Below are 15,536 nucleotides of genomic sequence, written 5' to 3' on the forward strand. Positions count from 1 at the left end.
AAAATTTCATCTGCTTTAATATGAATATTTGGCTCTTTTGTGTGAGTAATCTTTCCTAAGCTTTTTAAACTATATTGACTAACAGGAATTTCTATTGTTTCTCTATTGCAATTCAATTTAATATTTTTGGATGTAACATTCCGAGTTAAATATGTTGTCTAAAAATCCAATTAGTGACACATAACTATAGCTGTCCTGTACAGGTACAGTCAATCTCTTTGTGAGAATATTTGATTTATCACCAAACAGAAACAGATGGGATATTTATATTAATAAAATTTTATTTAATTGAATGAAACCTGATTGGGAACAAAAAATAAAAATTCCTGAGAAGAAGTCAAACTATAAATACAGTATGCTTTTACGGTATTCTATTTGATGTGCAATAATACGACCTATTAGTCTTGGACAAACGATGTTGATGTTATATTGTAGCCCCAGGGTGGGTAAACTGGGATAAAATCAGTCACTTGTATGTTTATCCTAAAAGTTTGGATCAACCGAAATATCAAGGACTTACAAAACTGTGCTTAAAAATTGATGAAAAGCATAATGAAAGGATTGCCACTTTTATTACAAATAATGATGAAATTATATCGCTAGATAATTCACCTTTTGTACTCGATAACTTCATTCTTGAAAATCAGGATGTAGTTAGAGAATTTTTTACAAGAGGTAGAAGTAATTCCATATATTGATTTTATTCAGCTCAAACTTACTCAAAAGTACCAAAACAATTAGTCAGAGATAATCTCAATTTTTAAAATATGTTCAGACAGGACGGCACAAATTTCAATCACATTTACCGCGAGTTTTTTGGTGGAGGTTTAAGGTTTGATGATTTTAAAGAACTGTGTAGTAAATGCTGAAAAGATCAGTTTGGAATTTTTATGATAGACGTAACTAGGAAACCACATGAAATAAGTTCAGAGATAAAAGACAGAAAGTACTAACAACATTTGCTCAACAAAACGTTAAAGATAATTTGTTACTTTTTTATCGACATTAAATGTTATTGAAATATGACAAAGAGGTGGCTAACGAAATAGCAAAAGAGCTGAAGAAATCAAAGCGCAATTGAAGTTTTGGAAAAATTGCCAAAAACAGAATATGAGAAATATAAAGAAGAAATAGTGTTTCTAAAAGGGAGAATGGCCTTTCAGACCATGATGCAAAAATTTTAACACTGAACAGCTTTTGTTCTCAAACAAATGTCTCATATAATTACAAACCATGTATCAAAACTAATCCAACTGAAACGGAGTGTTTTTTAAAACTCATCAAGGGACAAGAGTGGCAGGATGTTTATAGTGCTGATAACATAGATGACAAATATAAGCTTTCCTTGACACATTTCTCATCCTCTTTGGGAGTTGCTTTCCATTAGAGCGTTCTAAACGCGGTACTAGCAGTAAAAGACAGTCCTGGTGGCTGACTAGTGGCATAAAGAAGAAGTGGGAATTATATCAAAATGTAAGAAGTAGTCACAATCAAGCTACAGTAGCCCATCACAAACAGTACTGCAAGGCGCTTAAAATGTTATTAGGAAGGCAAAGAGCATGTGGTATGCAAACAGAATAGCTAATTCACACGATAAAGTTAAAACCATATGGTCAGTTGTTAAGGAAGTGTCTGGTCAGCAGCACAAGGTCGATGATATGAAGTCAGTTCACAGTAAAAATATTTCTGTTACTGATAAATCAGATATATGTACAGCATTTAACGATCATTTTCTGAGCATTGCTGGTGAATTAAATAAAAATTTAGTTTCTTCAGGGAATCATACAACTATCTTGGCAAATGCATTTCCGAGATAGATGTTTGAAGTACATCTCTGAGTACAGACAAGGGGGAGACTGACTCAGTAATTGAATCACTGAAGACTAAGGACTCTCATGGATATGATGGAGTGCCTAACAGAATATTAAAGTACTGTGCTGCACATGTTAGTCCTGATTTTGCCATATTTGTAATGTTTCCTTTAGGAATGGTCAGTTTACAGAACGATTAAAGTACTCAGTAGTAAAGCCACTATATAAAAATGGAGAAAGGGTTAATGTAGACACTTTTACACCTATTTCTATACCATCAGTGTTTGCTAAAGTTATTGAAAGGGCTGTGTATGTAAAGATAATTGATTATTTTATATCACACCATTTTCTATCAAATGTACAATTTGGCTATAGAAGTAGTTTAACAAAAGAAAATGCTATATTCTCTTTTCTCTGTGAGGTACTGGATAAGTTAAACTAAAGGTTTAGAATACTAGGCATATTTTTTTGATTTAACTAAGGTGTTTGATTGTGTTGATCAGAAAATATTGCTCCATAAGTTGGACCATTATGGAATCCAGGCGTAGCTCACAATTGGTTCACCTCTTACTTTAGCAACAGACAGCAAAAGGACATTATTCACAATGTGGAGAATGGTTGTGCTGTGGGGTCTGTGTGGGGTACCATCAAGTGGTGGGTGCCCAGGGATCAGTTTTGTGGCCACACAGGTTGATTATTTATATAAATGATATGCTCTCTAATATTATGGGCAACTCTAAAATATTTCTGCTTGCTGATGACACTAACTTGGTGGTGAAGGATGTTGTGTGCAACATTGGCTCAGTTTCAGATATTGCAGTTTGTGACATAATGTCATGGCTTGCAGGAAATAAGCTAACGCTAAATCACAGTAAGACTCAGTTTTTACAGTTTCTAGCACATGATTCGAGAAAACCTAACATTTTCATTTCACAGAATTGGCATATGATCAGTGAAACTGAACAGTTCAGATTTCTAGATGTTTACGTATATAGTTAACTATTGTGGAAAGGCCATGTTCAGGATCTAGTTCAAAGACTTCATTCTGCCATTTTTACGATTTAACGGTATCTGAAGTGAGTGATCGTTTGACACGAAAATTAGTCCACTTTGCTTATTTTGATTCGCTGATGTTGTATGGTATTATATTTTGGGGTAACTCTTTTCATTTTGAAATTATATTTTTGGCTCAGAAATGGGCGGTTCAGGCAGTAAGTGATGTATGTTCACGAACTTCTTGTCGACCCCTATTCATGAGTCTTTGTATTTTCAGATTAGCCTCTCAATATATATATTCCTTACTGTGATTTCTTGTTAACAATATTAGCTTATTCCCTGGAATAAGCAGCTTTCCCTCAGTTAATACTCGGCAGAAATCAAATCTGCATTTGCATTGGACCTCCTTAATTCTTGTGCAGAAAGGTGTGCAATATACTGCTGAATCCATTTTCGATAACTTACCACTAGAATTAAAAAATCATAGCAGTAATCCACTCGCTTTCAAATCGTAATGGAAGCGTTTTCTCATGGGTCAATCCTTGTATTCTATCGAGGTATTCCTTGAAAATTTTAGCTGATTATTGTTGTATTGTTGATTGTGTCTACTTAAACTTATGGCTTGACATTTTTTGGCTTCATAAACATTTTGTTTTTATGTGTTATTACTTTTATGTTGTAATATCATGTACTAACACATTCCATGACTTCGGAGATTTGCTCTTCAGTTTTGTCCTACAGAACTTAATATGTAAATAAATAAAAAAATAAAATAACACCAACTACTTATTGACACAAACGAAGAAGTAAAACAAGGAATCAAAGGTTTAGCTGATACTGTTCTGAAAGCTATTGAAGAAACTAGAGAATTGGGAAAACACGTGATTCCTTATCATCATTTTCATCCAGAAGAAATTCCTCTTACACCAGTTAAAATCCTGAAGAATTTCCAGAGTTTGGATATGCTCTAAGTGAATCGGAAATACAATATGTTTTGAAGAAATATGAAGAAGAACGTAAAAGTAAAAGAACGTTAAACAGGAAAAAGTTAACCTATCTGGGTAAACAAACACAGAGCGATGTTAAAGTAATACAATGAGTGACAGAGTGTTAAAGTATATCAGCCATAGCGAAGGTCAAACTTTTGGATTAAAACCTATTGGTTCAATTAAATAAGTTTGTTGTTTGAAGGTTAAAATCAAAGGAGACAAATTAATAATTGGTAAAAAAAGAACATGATGGCACATATAGACTAATAAATCTTTCAACTAAAAAACAGATTACTATGGCTGATATGGGTAAAAAATTTACTGATGTTTATTTGTCAATTTGTACAGGTATATTCTATCGTTCAGCAGCATTGTATTCTGAAATCAATCCAAATAAAATTAAATCAAGTAAAGGTAAGAAATGTAATAAACTGATAAAAGAAATCACTGATGTCTATTTTCCAAAATTATATTATACCATCAGATTCAGATTCTGCAGATTATGCACCGCCAGATGGAGCACTGCCAGCTAAAACAGGTCTTAGCTCACAGCTAGGCGAAGGTATAATTAAAAAATATGTAGAGAAACCAGCTGAACATGTTTGGATGAATGTTGTTAAGGTTTTAATCGATAGATTAGCAGTAATTCATGGAGAAGAATTAGCTGGAACTGAAAATTATCATAATGAAAAACGCGGAATGGCACAGATATTAACTCGTAAATTTACTGTTTTTATAACCAAAAATCCAAAAATAAATCCATATTTTATTATATTATTGAATAATCTTCCTCACACGTTTTGGAAAAATGAAAAGTATGTAAAGGATTAGTATTCACATTAATTAACAAGTCACTATTTGAAATGCATCTTGCTGGTTGTAATTATGGTTGTCCTGGAACAAAATTGGGAGAAAGATTATTAGAATAGATAAAGCAATAAATCGATTAGATAAAGCTTGTAAAAAGTATGATGTTTCCTGTAGAGATAATAAATATTTGTAAAAAGGACACAAAGTAGATAAAGAACTCCAGTTTGTTGGAAAACAAAGAACACATGATTCTGATGCTTCATTAGGAGAAAAAATAGCAGCAACAGCAGTTAGAGGAATAATGCATGGGAAACGAAAATTAGGTATGGGTTTAGATGTTGATAATAATGGATGGGGATTATGGAAATATTAATAAATTTTTATTTACATTAATGAAAACCTTCGTCATTGATTACCAAAAGCTGCGTAGTGACAAGAATACACGAAAATCAAGTAAAGTTGAATTAAATAATGAACAATAACATAGAATTGATAATTTATTAACTAATGTTCAAAAGAGAAAGAGAAATAAAAACAGGAACTAACCTAATAAATGAGGGTAATTCTGTTGGGGAAAAATTGATTGTCTAACAAAACAGAAAAAAGGTTCTGGATTAACAAAATCTAAGGGTGAATATCTTCCACAAGCATTGTCCCCATTACCATACTTAGCAGCTATTGGTTCACTAGCTGGTGGATCTGCAACTATTACAAATGCAGTACTAAACAAGAAAAAAACTTGATCAAGAATTAGAAGATCAGAAAAGATGTAATTTAATAATGGAGAAGAAAGGCAGTCGATGCTGCCCTAAGCCTACTTCAACTGGCACTGAACTAAAAATCATTGCAAAAAATAATCCATATATATCCTAAGGTATTAAGTGATTTCAATATTGTAAAACTTTTAAACAATGAAAAATCGTAAAATGTTTTGGCGTATTCATGACTGATGAAGTAAGAAATTAACCATAAAATATTGAATATGGAAAAGTAAAATTGGATTTGTTATTATACGAATAAAGATAAAAAATAAGAGTTTGATTCTTTTGGAGAAAATATTCCTAAAGTGTTGGAGGAATATCTCGCACCAACTAAAGCAGGCTCTAGACTGCTTCTTGCTTCAAGTGAGCTGTAGTATAATCGACAACGAATACAAAAATTTCATGAAGTAACTTGTGGTCATTTGTGTTTATTTCTCCTAAAACTATTATTTGTTAAATATAAATTTAATGATATTTTTAATTTAATAAATGAAGAGTTTTGGGAAAAGATAAATACGCAATATTACAGAACATTTTATATACAACAAATAATATAAGAAAACTCAGATATAGAAAAAATAATGGATCCAAAATTAGGAAAAATAGTGAAAAAATTTAAAAAGACTGAGGTAATATTTTTAAAGTAACCAAACACTATATCGATTTTAAAGGAAGAAGGTTAACAGATTTAAAAGATCCAATAAACGGTTACGATAGTGTTACCAAACAATAGTTAGTAACACAATATGTTGCAAAACTTGTATATAAAGTATTCTAACATACCTCAGTAATTATGTCACTAAAACGAAGTTTAATGAAAAATTAAATGAAGTTGATAATGATATAACAATTTACTTTACATAAAAGGAGGAAGAAAAGGCTTTTACAGACTATTTCTCAAAGACAGTTTTAACGACATACCTAAGTCAATCAAGTGTAGTAAACATAAATAGAAACTGAAAATTGTTAGGGGTGATGAAGTATTAAATTACACATTTAATCTTACAGGAAATTTGATATGAGAGCACAAACTGCTGCAGAGTGAAAATCTCTTTCTGGGGAGATAAAAAGATTGAATCTCGATGAATTACAAATTTTATAACCAACATTATTCAATAATCCATCACTTGAAACGAAAACGAAAGAGAAGTCTATAAATGAACCTGTTATAACTATACCTGTTTCAGGTGAATTCCTCATGTCTGGAGAACTGATTTTAGAATCAAATGATGATATGGAATGGAACAATAATTTAAAATTTATTAAATTTTTAAGCTATATAAATGTATCGTATCTACTCTTTTAAGTGTGAAAAATTTATTGACACACGTGATCGACACAAAGTAATAACTAAAAATGAAAGATAGAGAATTGTGTGAATTTGTTCAATATGTAAAACTAAAAAGAGTACATCTGTTAAAAAATTATATAAGTGGAGGGGTGAACGAATTGTTCAACTTCCAATATTTATGGAGAAATTATTAACGAATTACAAAAACCAATGAGAAAAAAATTTACAGGAAGAATAGCATTTCTCGTGATGTAGATGATGTATGAGAAGCAGAATTAATAGAAATGGATGCAGGTAATTAGAAAGGAATTTAAAGACTAAATAAAGGTTATAAATATTTGTTAACAGTTAATAATTTTTTCACAAAATTTTCTTTGGCTATTCCATTTAAAGATAAAACACATAAGAATAAGGTTGATTCTTTTGAAAAAATATTCTTAATACGTCAGTCAACAAATTGTAATTATTTCCGAAATAAAAGTTTTCTAAAAATAGTGAAAAATATAATATTAACAATTATTTGACTTCTGCTATATTAAAAGTATCTGTTATTGACGGATTTTATAGAATACTTCAAGAAAAGAACTGGAATAGATTTAGACTTCAAGGAGATTCATGTGGGTTAATTCAGTTAAATATCTAGTTGATGAATACAATAACACAAAAATATTTGACAAAAAATTAAACAAATAGAAGTTAATGAAAACAATTATAGGGGAATTACTGTTATATCTATTTATAAAGCGAAATTCAAATAACGAGATGAAATTGTAAATAGTAAACTTAAAGTCATTTTAGAAAATGATACAATTGGTAATCAGAAATTTCCGAAATTCAAGATTTTATTCATTCTAATCAAGTCACATACAAAGTGAGAGATTTAAATGATAAAGAAGTAAAAGGAAAGTTTTATGATTATGAGTTACAGAAAACTAATTATCCAGGTTTATGTATACCTTGCAGAGACAATTTTGAGAAAGGAAGGTGATAAAGTATATGTGATGCCGGCTTTCAATTGAATAAGGCCTAGGACCCGTTGATTTCTTTAATATCAACCAAAAGAAAACTTTTTATGGCTTCAAACATGTCGAACGACTAGTAATTTTAAATTTAATATTGAAATTTTGCATTTTATTGTTTTGAACACGTCTGCATGCATGTTTTACTTGTTTCACGCATTCGTTTGCACTCCATAGAGGCAGTAATATTGTAGAGGGCCTTGGAATCGACAGGTGGCGCGCATGGAATGGTAACTTGCGCATGCGCGTCTTGCGGCACTTTTATGCATAAACAGAGCAATTTGCACTCGCAGTCTCCAGTGTCAAACACTCGCCTGAAGATGGCTATAAGGTTGTCAGCCGAAATATCGTGGAAAGAAGTCGATGAGATCCGGCTGCCATCCCGAAATCTTGTGGTATATGTAAAACAACAGTTGGGTAGATAAAGGTAAAATTATTTTCTTAAATATTAACAAAAATATTTATATAAAAATGTATTGTAACATACAATAGATAAAATTACTATTTTCTACTTGTATGTTATCATGATGATGAAGAAACAATCTCTATATTCCTAAATCAGCTATCTGATCAGAATATAAATTATTTACACAATGTCAGTGGAGAAGAATTATATTTTAATGAGTACTATAAAGAACACATTACTTTGTATGGTTTAATCCTAAAATATTCGCTATCTTGTTCCATATCTTTATCTTTCCCTTATATTTTAACTCCTTTGATTCTAAAAGTTTTTGGAATGTTTATTTAACAACAATACTGTGATCCTGATATTTTCCATAAATTTCAGAAATAATTGTAGATTGCTCTTCTTTAGTCATATTATCTAGTATAGTTTTGTCAATTATCTTATTGTTTGCCTCCGTTGTAAGCTGCTGAGTGATGACAATAGATTGAATATATAATACTCTTGTTAGCTTACAGTCATATAACTTGTTTTTAATTTTTTGGGTTTATTAAATAATGAATAATTTTCTTCCTCAACAAAACTATCTATGTAATACGTTATGTCATCAAATTTTCTATTATACAGATCTTTACCTCGTCAATCCTGAAGTGCTTAAAAGTATATTAAAACTTTTGTTCAGTTGCATTGTAGTTGATACATTCTCGAAAATGTAGGTAATACAAATTTTTATCTGGATGTACATCGGCATTACATTAAGATATTACAGGTTTTTTTATATAAATTACTCGATGTTAATTGTTTACTTCATTTTGAATATAATCTTACCCTAATGCAAGTGGACCATTGTATTTTGTTTTAATATTTTCTAAATTTTAATTTGTTAAAATCTACTTAATTCTTGTTTTATATTTTTAATAATTTTAGAGGTGTTGCTCCACACCTCTGATTTCGATATTCCATAATGATTGAAGAATAAAATATCATTTGTAAACAATACACTTTTCTCTTCGTATAAAGGAATCCCAATATCTTTAAACCGAGAACCCAAATTCAGTTGATAATAAATACTCCAAATAAATTCAAATATGTTCACCATAGATGTACTTGCTATTGCTACCATTTAATGAAAAACTTTGTTATTAGACTCTGTAATTCCATAAAATTTCATTAATATTTTCAGTGGTGGTTTTGTCCATCCACTAGGTTACTTTATATAATCTATTGTTTCTGTACAACTTTACTAGGCTTTAAAGTTTTCATTTTTTCTTGAATATATTCATATTCTAAAGCAGGAGGATTATTAGAATTTACTTCAGTATTTTCAATCACAGAAGCCACCCATTCTAATTCCAGAATCATGAAATTTGGGAATTATTTTCAATCAACAGGAAAGAAACAAAAACAAAATTAGTTAATCAACCAAATTTGTTTCTTATTTGGTTTTCTGATTTTATTTCTGTATAATCTTGATCATAACCTTTTATCATCTTTCGAAAGTCTCTTTTAATATTATTAAATTTTTCAGATGGAATGTTCATCTCACCTAAAATCCCATAATGAATAAAACACAACATATCATTTATTATTGGAATCAATAACGAAATGAAGGAACATGGTTTATTAATCAACCAGACTTAAACGTTCTGAAATTAAAAAATATAAAACTAAATGGGGAGCATTTTATTCTCCATTTTTGAAGATTTTGAGATACGCAAATAAAGGGAGATTCTTAATCAATTTCAAAACGGATATTAAATTATTAGATAACATAGTTATTGAAAAAATCTTTTGAATATTCAAATTTTTCTATTACAAAAGCTTTCTATCAAATGTCAAGTAAATAGTCAAAAAATGAATGGATAAGCTCGAGAAAAACATTAAGAGTTGAAAGTTATTCTAAACTGAAAAAACATCAATTATTAATCTTATTATAATAATAACAATAATAATAATAATAACAATGAAGTAAAATGTGTTAAAAGTTAAAAAAGAACAACTTATTCAGATTACTTATCTTATCTACAAAAAATTAAATTTCATCCACTAATACAAACTTTATTTAACAAATGAAACCTATTGAAATTTAGTTGTTCATTATATTAATAAGGAAATCCCATTTGGTATACTTGAATGGAAACACTTAATCACAGGATATTACACTTTTTCTAAAAAGTGTATGAGGGTTCATGAGAAATTGGATTAGGTGTGTATACTCAGACATCGCGAAATTTATGAAATCTTAATAAGAGCATTTCAAAATAAAAAATACATTAATAATTCAAAAACTGTCTCAGGATTTTATTAGAAAATATCAAGATAATTATGTTGTCAAGAAATATCAACATATCAAAAACTGTCTGAAGATTTTGTTAGAGAATTTTAAGATAATACAATTTGGATTTGAATATCGGATAATCAAATATTAACTGAAGATTTTATTATAGAATTTCATGATAAAATATATTGGGATGAAATATCATGTTGTCATGAACTGACTGAGTATTTTATTAGAGAATTTCAAGAAAAATTAAATTGGGAATTCTTACCAGTTGTTCAAAAATTGTATGGAGATTTTATGAGAGACTTCCAAGATAAAGTAAGCTGGGACAGCTTAGCTTGGAATAAAGATTGTCTGAAGCTTTTATTAGAGAGTTTCAAGATAAAATTAAGATGGTACATCATGTAAACTATTCCTTATGAAGATTTTATTAAAGAATTTGAAATTAAAGTTTGCTCGCCAAACAAGATGAATTAATTCAACAGCATCAGGTTAAAATAAAAAATCTCCTGTATGCTTAGATAGTGAAAATGAAAATTATTAGTTTGTAAAAACTGGTTGCAGTCATGTTTTTCATAAATAATGTGTTGATAAATGGCTAAAAGTAAAAATTAATTGTTCAGTGTGAGAAATGTTATTAGAAGATAATACTTTTCTGAAGATATATTATAATTAATTGAATATCTATGAATAAATGACTAATAATATTTTCTTTTAATCAATTCATCTTCGTTTGAAATCTATTATGTTCATCTCCCCTCAAAGTTAACGAAATTATGTTTATTTGAAAATTAACTAGTGTATCACCAGTCTTTAATTTCTTGTTCTGTGGGTAGATATGTTATTAAAAATATATAATCTAAAATGGTTTCTTTCATTCTTCTATACAAATTTATTGAGATAGGATTATGACTTATCATTTCTTCAGAATCTGAATGTCAGTCTTGCGTAAATTATAACTGCTTTTGTCAATTTTCCTTTGTGTTCTAATAACATAATAATTATGTTCTTAGTCAAATAATCATAACAGAACCAATGTTGCTCTTAAATTCTGATCGACTGTTTAGCTTCTTCTTTTCATGATTTAAAAACTGAAGAATAGAGGCACCCCTCATTGATGATTAATGTATTGCTTTTATTATATGCTAGACTCTCCAGTTTTGAGAGCCTTAAATTTTCCGAAATTGTTTTGTCGACTTCATCTATGTGTTTGAAAGTTTTGCCTATTTTTTATCTTCCAAAATTGCAGTAATAACATTTATATTAAACCAAGGATTATTTTGTTCATCAATTATCACAAGAACTTGCTTATTAGTAAATGTAAGCTTGCTGTTGATCAGGTCAGTGATCGACTCCAGTTTGTAGAAAGCTTTTTAGTAGTCTGATGCTATAGGTTATCAGCCTTGAGCTAACTGAAATTTAATTAACTAGAATTACACCAGATTAATTTTGCTTTAATTATAAGGCATCTTCTGTGGTTATTTTGCAAATTGAATAGATATATTTGCATATTGCTGGCTGTTTTAGGTTAGCAACAGCGCTTTGTTTATAAAGTTGGTCGGCAAATTCCTCACAGTGTTTCTACTCCTTCCTTCCTTTCTAGCAGCACTTACACTTACATTTCGTTACACTTTTGCACTTTGCGGTTTTTGCCATTCTGCAGTATTTCTTGTGCTGCATTATTTATACTTCACTTCCATAAACTGTTTCTAATTCTTCACTGTAACAGTGTTTATGGCTGCTCGTTTGTCTCATCCTTCACTATAACAGTGTTTATGGCTGCTCGTTTGTTTTCTTTGATGTTGTGAGTGTTGCCAACCTGTGAAAATCTTCTTTTTTCCAATATATATATATATATATATATATATATATATATATATATATATATGTGTGTGTGTGTGTGTGTGTGTGTGTGTGTGTGTGTGTGTGTGTGTGTGTGTGTGTGTGTGTGTCAGTCGGTGAAACTTGTTAAAATGTCTTGTAAGTAGCATGAGATGTGAGAGGAGTAGGGGTGGGTTGATAATTTTTTTTGGATATGGGGTGGGGATAGGCGTTGACGGTGATTATAGGACAAAATCTGGGAGGAGATGGTAGTGGTAAATGGAACCTGTTTTTGTATGGTTCAATTTGACGTTAAATTAAGTGGTCAATCAGTTTAAAGTGTGGGTAATTTGCAAATTTGGTTAGATTGTTTGTTTTTGTTGTGTTTTTTGTTGTATTTTATCCTTATGATTTCCATGTCTATGTCTTTGCCGTTAATTTTATGTTTGTATTGGTATAAGTGTTTTGCAAAAGTTCAATGATTTGTGCTATACTTCCATAATCTTACATGTTCTTTGCGTCTGGTGTCAAACGTCCTTATGGTTTGACCTGTATCTCTTCCATCACATGAATTGCATTTCAGTTGATATATTCCTGGTTTTTGATGTAAATCAATTTTTTCCTACTTTTTGGGAAGTATTTCTGAACTGGGCTGTTATTTTGCTAGGCTATTTTTATGCCTTTTTTGTTTGAAAATATTTGGTATTGTCTGTGTGTATTTGTGGTTATAGATCATTGTATACTATCTTTAACTTTCTGTTTCTTTCAAACTTGGTGTTGTTTTTATTCTTGTGTTTTTTATATGTCTGTGTGTGATTTTGCCCTTTTGTTGGTGATGGGTGGGTGTTTGTTCTTTTCTGTTTCTTGATTTTGTTGTTCAGCTTTGTTACTAAGTTCTCTTTGCATTCATTGCTTGTGGCTATTTGTATTATAGTAGCTTTTCCTTTTTGTAATTGTCTGTATGTAATCTTACTATATTTAGTCTGTGGAACACCTATCTACATGAGACCTGTTTTTGAGAACTGGGATGTTGTAATGTCTTGTGTCTAATCATGTCTGTTGTTGTCGGTTTTAGGTATATGAAAAATATGTGTTGGTTGTTTTCTAACTTTATGGTGATGCCCAAGAAATTTAATTGTCTGTTTTGCTCTTTCTCTATTGTAAAATGATCTTATCATGAACAGAATTTATCTGTGTGTGTAACTGGTCAATTTTATTGTTTACTTCATCTATCAGGCACAAGATCTCGTCCATATAGCTAATCAAGTATAGGATGTTGTATATATTTGGCACTATTTTATTAAACATAAGCTGTTCTACATGGTTGATAAATATGTTTGCTACGGTTCCAGACTCTGAGGATCCCATTGGTAATCCTCACATTGTAAATAGATTTCATTGTTGAACTGAAAATTGCTCTATTCTCATATATACTCCAGAAGCCCGAGTGTTTCTTTGATGTATCATGTGGAAGTGTACTGTGTGTTTTACGATTTGGTTCTACAACGTTTATTGTTTCAGTTATTGGTATACGTAATCTTTACATCAAATGACGGGAGGGTGCTGTGCCTGGAACTTATATGTCTTACCTGTACTGAATCAATTTTGTTGTATTTCTTATATTTCTCTCCTCTTGTAATTTGTAAGTTTCTGAACAAAATTTTCAACATGTATCTTGCAAGTGAGTAAGTGGGAGCCTTTCTATAATTCACAATAGCTCTGACAGGGAGATTTTACTTGTGTAGCTTTGATTAGCATCGGAGGGAAAGTGCACTGGGATTTATTTGCACCAGTTTTCTTTTTCCACTGTTTCCTATAGTACATTCAATGTCTATCAGAGTATTTCTCAATTTCCTTTAGAATCTGTCAGTTGGATCTGTTTTTAGCTTTATAATTTTACTTTTTGCGATGAATTCTTGTCTTACTGATGTATTGCTCTTTACCTATGGGAACCGCTGTGTTTCCTTTATCTGCCCTTGTGATAATGGTGTTGTGTTACTGTACTCTCTTTCTAAGTATTGTCTGTGTTGTGGCGTCTCTATTGTTTTATTTTTCTCTGTTTTCTTTCATCTGTGTTATTATATTTTTGATTCAGTTTCTGACTAGCTCTTTCGTCAGACTTATATTTATCTCACTTGTTTCGTTTCAATTTTCCTGTGTTTTCTGATTAAACTATGAAGTTTTCTATGTATTTTTCGTTTATTTGTGTGTCGATGTTGTGTTTCAGACCTTTTCTGAGCAGTTTTATTTCTTCTGTATGCAAAACAGAGACAGTGAGGTTGACCAGTCGTGGGTGGAATTCATGTTTTCCGTTAGACTAGGTGTAATTTGCGGTGGCATTGGGTGTTTGTTTAGCTTTTAAATTTGCAATGTTTCTTTTGTGAGTTTTTCCATTTTTCCTGTCACTACATACATACGATTTTCAACCTTGCTAACAAGATGGGAGAAAACAGCAGTATTTTTCAGGACTGTCATTAGATTAAGATGTGCTTCATATAGTTCACAAATTAGGGTTTGCTTTTTGGCATAAAGAGACTTTATTTTGTTGTTTAGCCAGAATGTTTGAGCTATTTGTTTTACTTCCTGGGCACTGGCAGAACTATTTTTATCCTGTACATCAATATATTGAAGTATACCATAGATGTTGTTAAAATTTGTATGTTGGACAGTTTTATGCAAGTTGACATGTATTTATCTAAACTACATGTAGAGGCCACATGGAAATTCCTGACTAGGCGTCCATAATACGTTTGTTTGCGTGGCCGTCTTCTACAGCTGCTGTTAATATCTGTTACTATAGGTTATCTGGCTTGTGTTGAATGCAATTTAATTAAAAAGAATAACACCAAATGAATTTTGCTTTTATTTATAATGCATCTTCTGTGGTTATTCGGCAAATTGGATACATACTATTGTAATTTCTGGATGTTTTAGGTTAAAAACAGATTTTTTTTTAAGTTGGTGTGCTAATTCCACACAGTGTTTCTTTACACTATTTCCTCCTTCCCTCCTTGATAGCAATGGCTGATGTCGAAAGACTTTGTTTCACACTTGCACTTGGCAGTTTTTGTCATTCTGCAGTATTTTTCCTGCTGCATTATTTACACTTCACTTTCTTAAACTGTTTCACACTTGCACTTGGCAGTTTTTTCCATTCTGCAGTATTTCTTCTCCTACATTATTTACACTTCACTTTCTTAAACTGTTTCTCATTCCTCACTGTAACTGTGTTTATGTCTGTTCATTTCTTTTCATTCATGTTGTGAGTGTTGTGAGTGTTGCCGATCTGTGAAACTATATTTCCATTTCGTGTGTGTGTGTGTGTGTGTGTGTGTGTGTGTGTGTGTGTGT

This window comes from Schistocerca serialis, chromosome 3 (genome assembly GCF_023864345.2).
Source record: "Schistocerca serialis cubense isolate TAMUIC-IGC-003099 chromosome 3, iqSchSeri2.2, whole genome shotgun sequence".
Taxonomy (NCBI): domain Eukaryota; kingdom Metazoa; phylum Arthropoda; class Insecta; order Orthoptera; family Acrididae; genus Schistocerca; species Schistocerca serialis.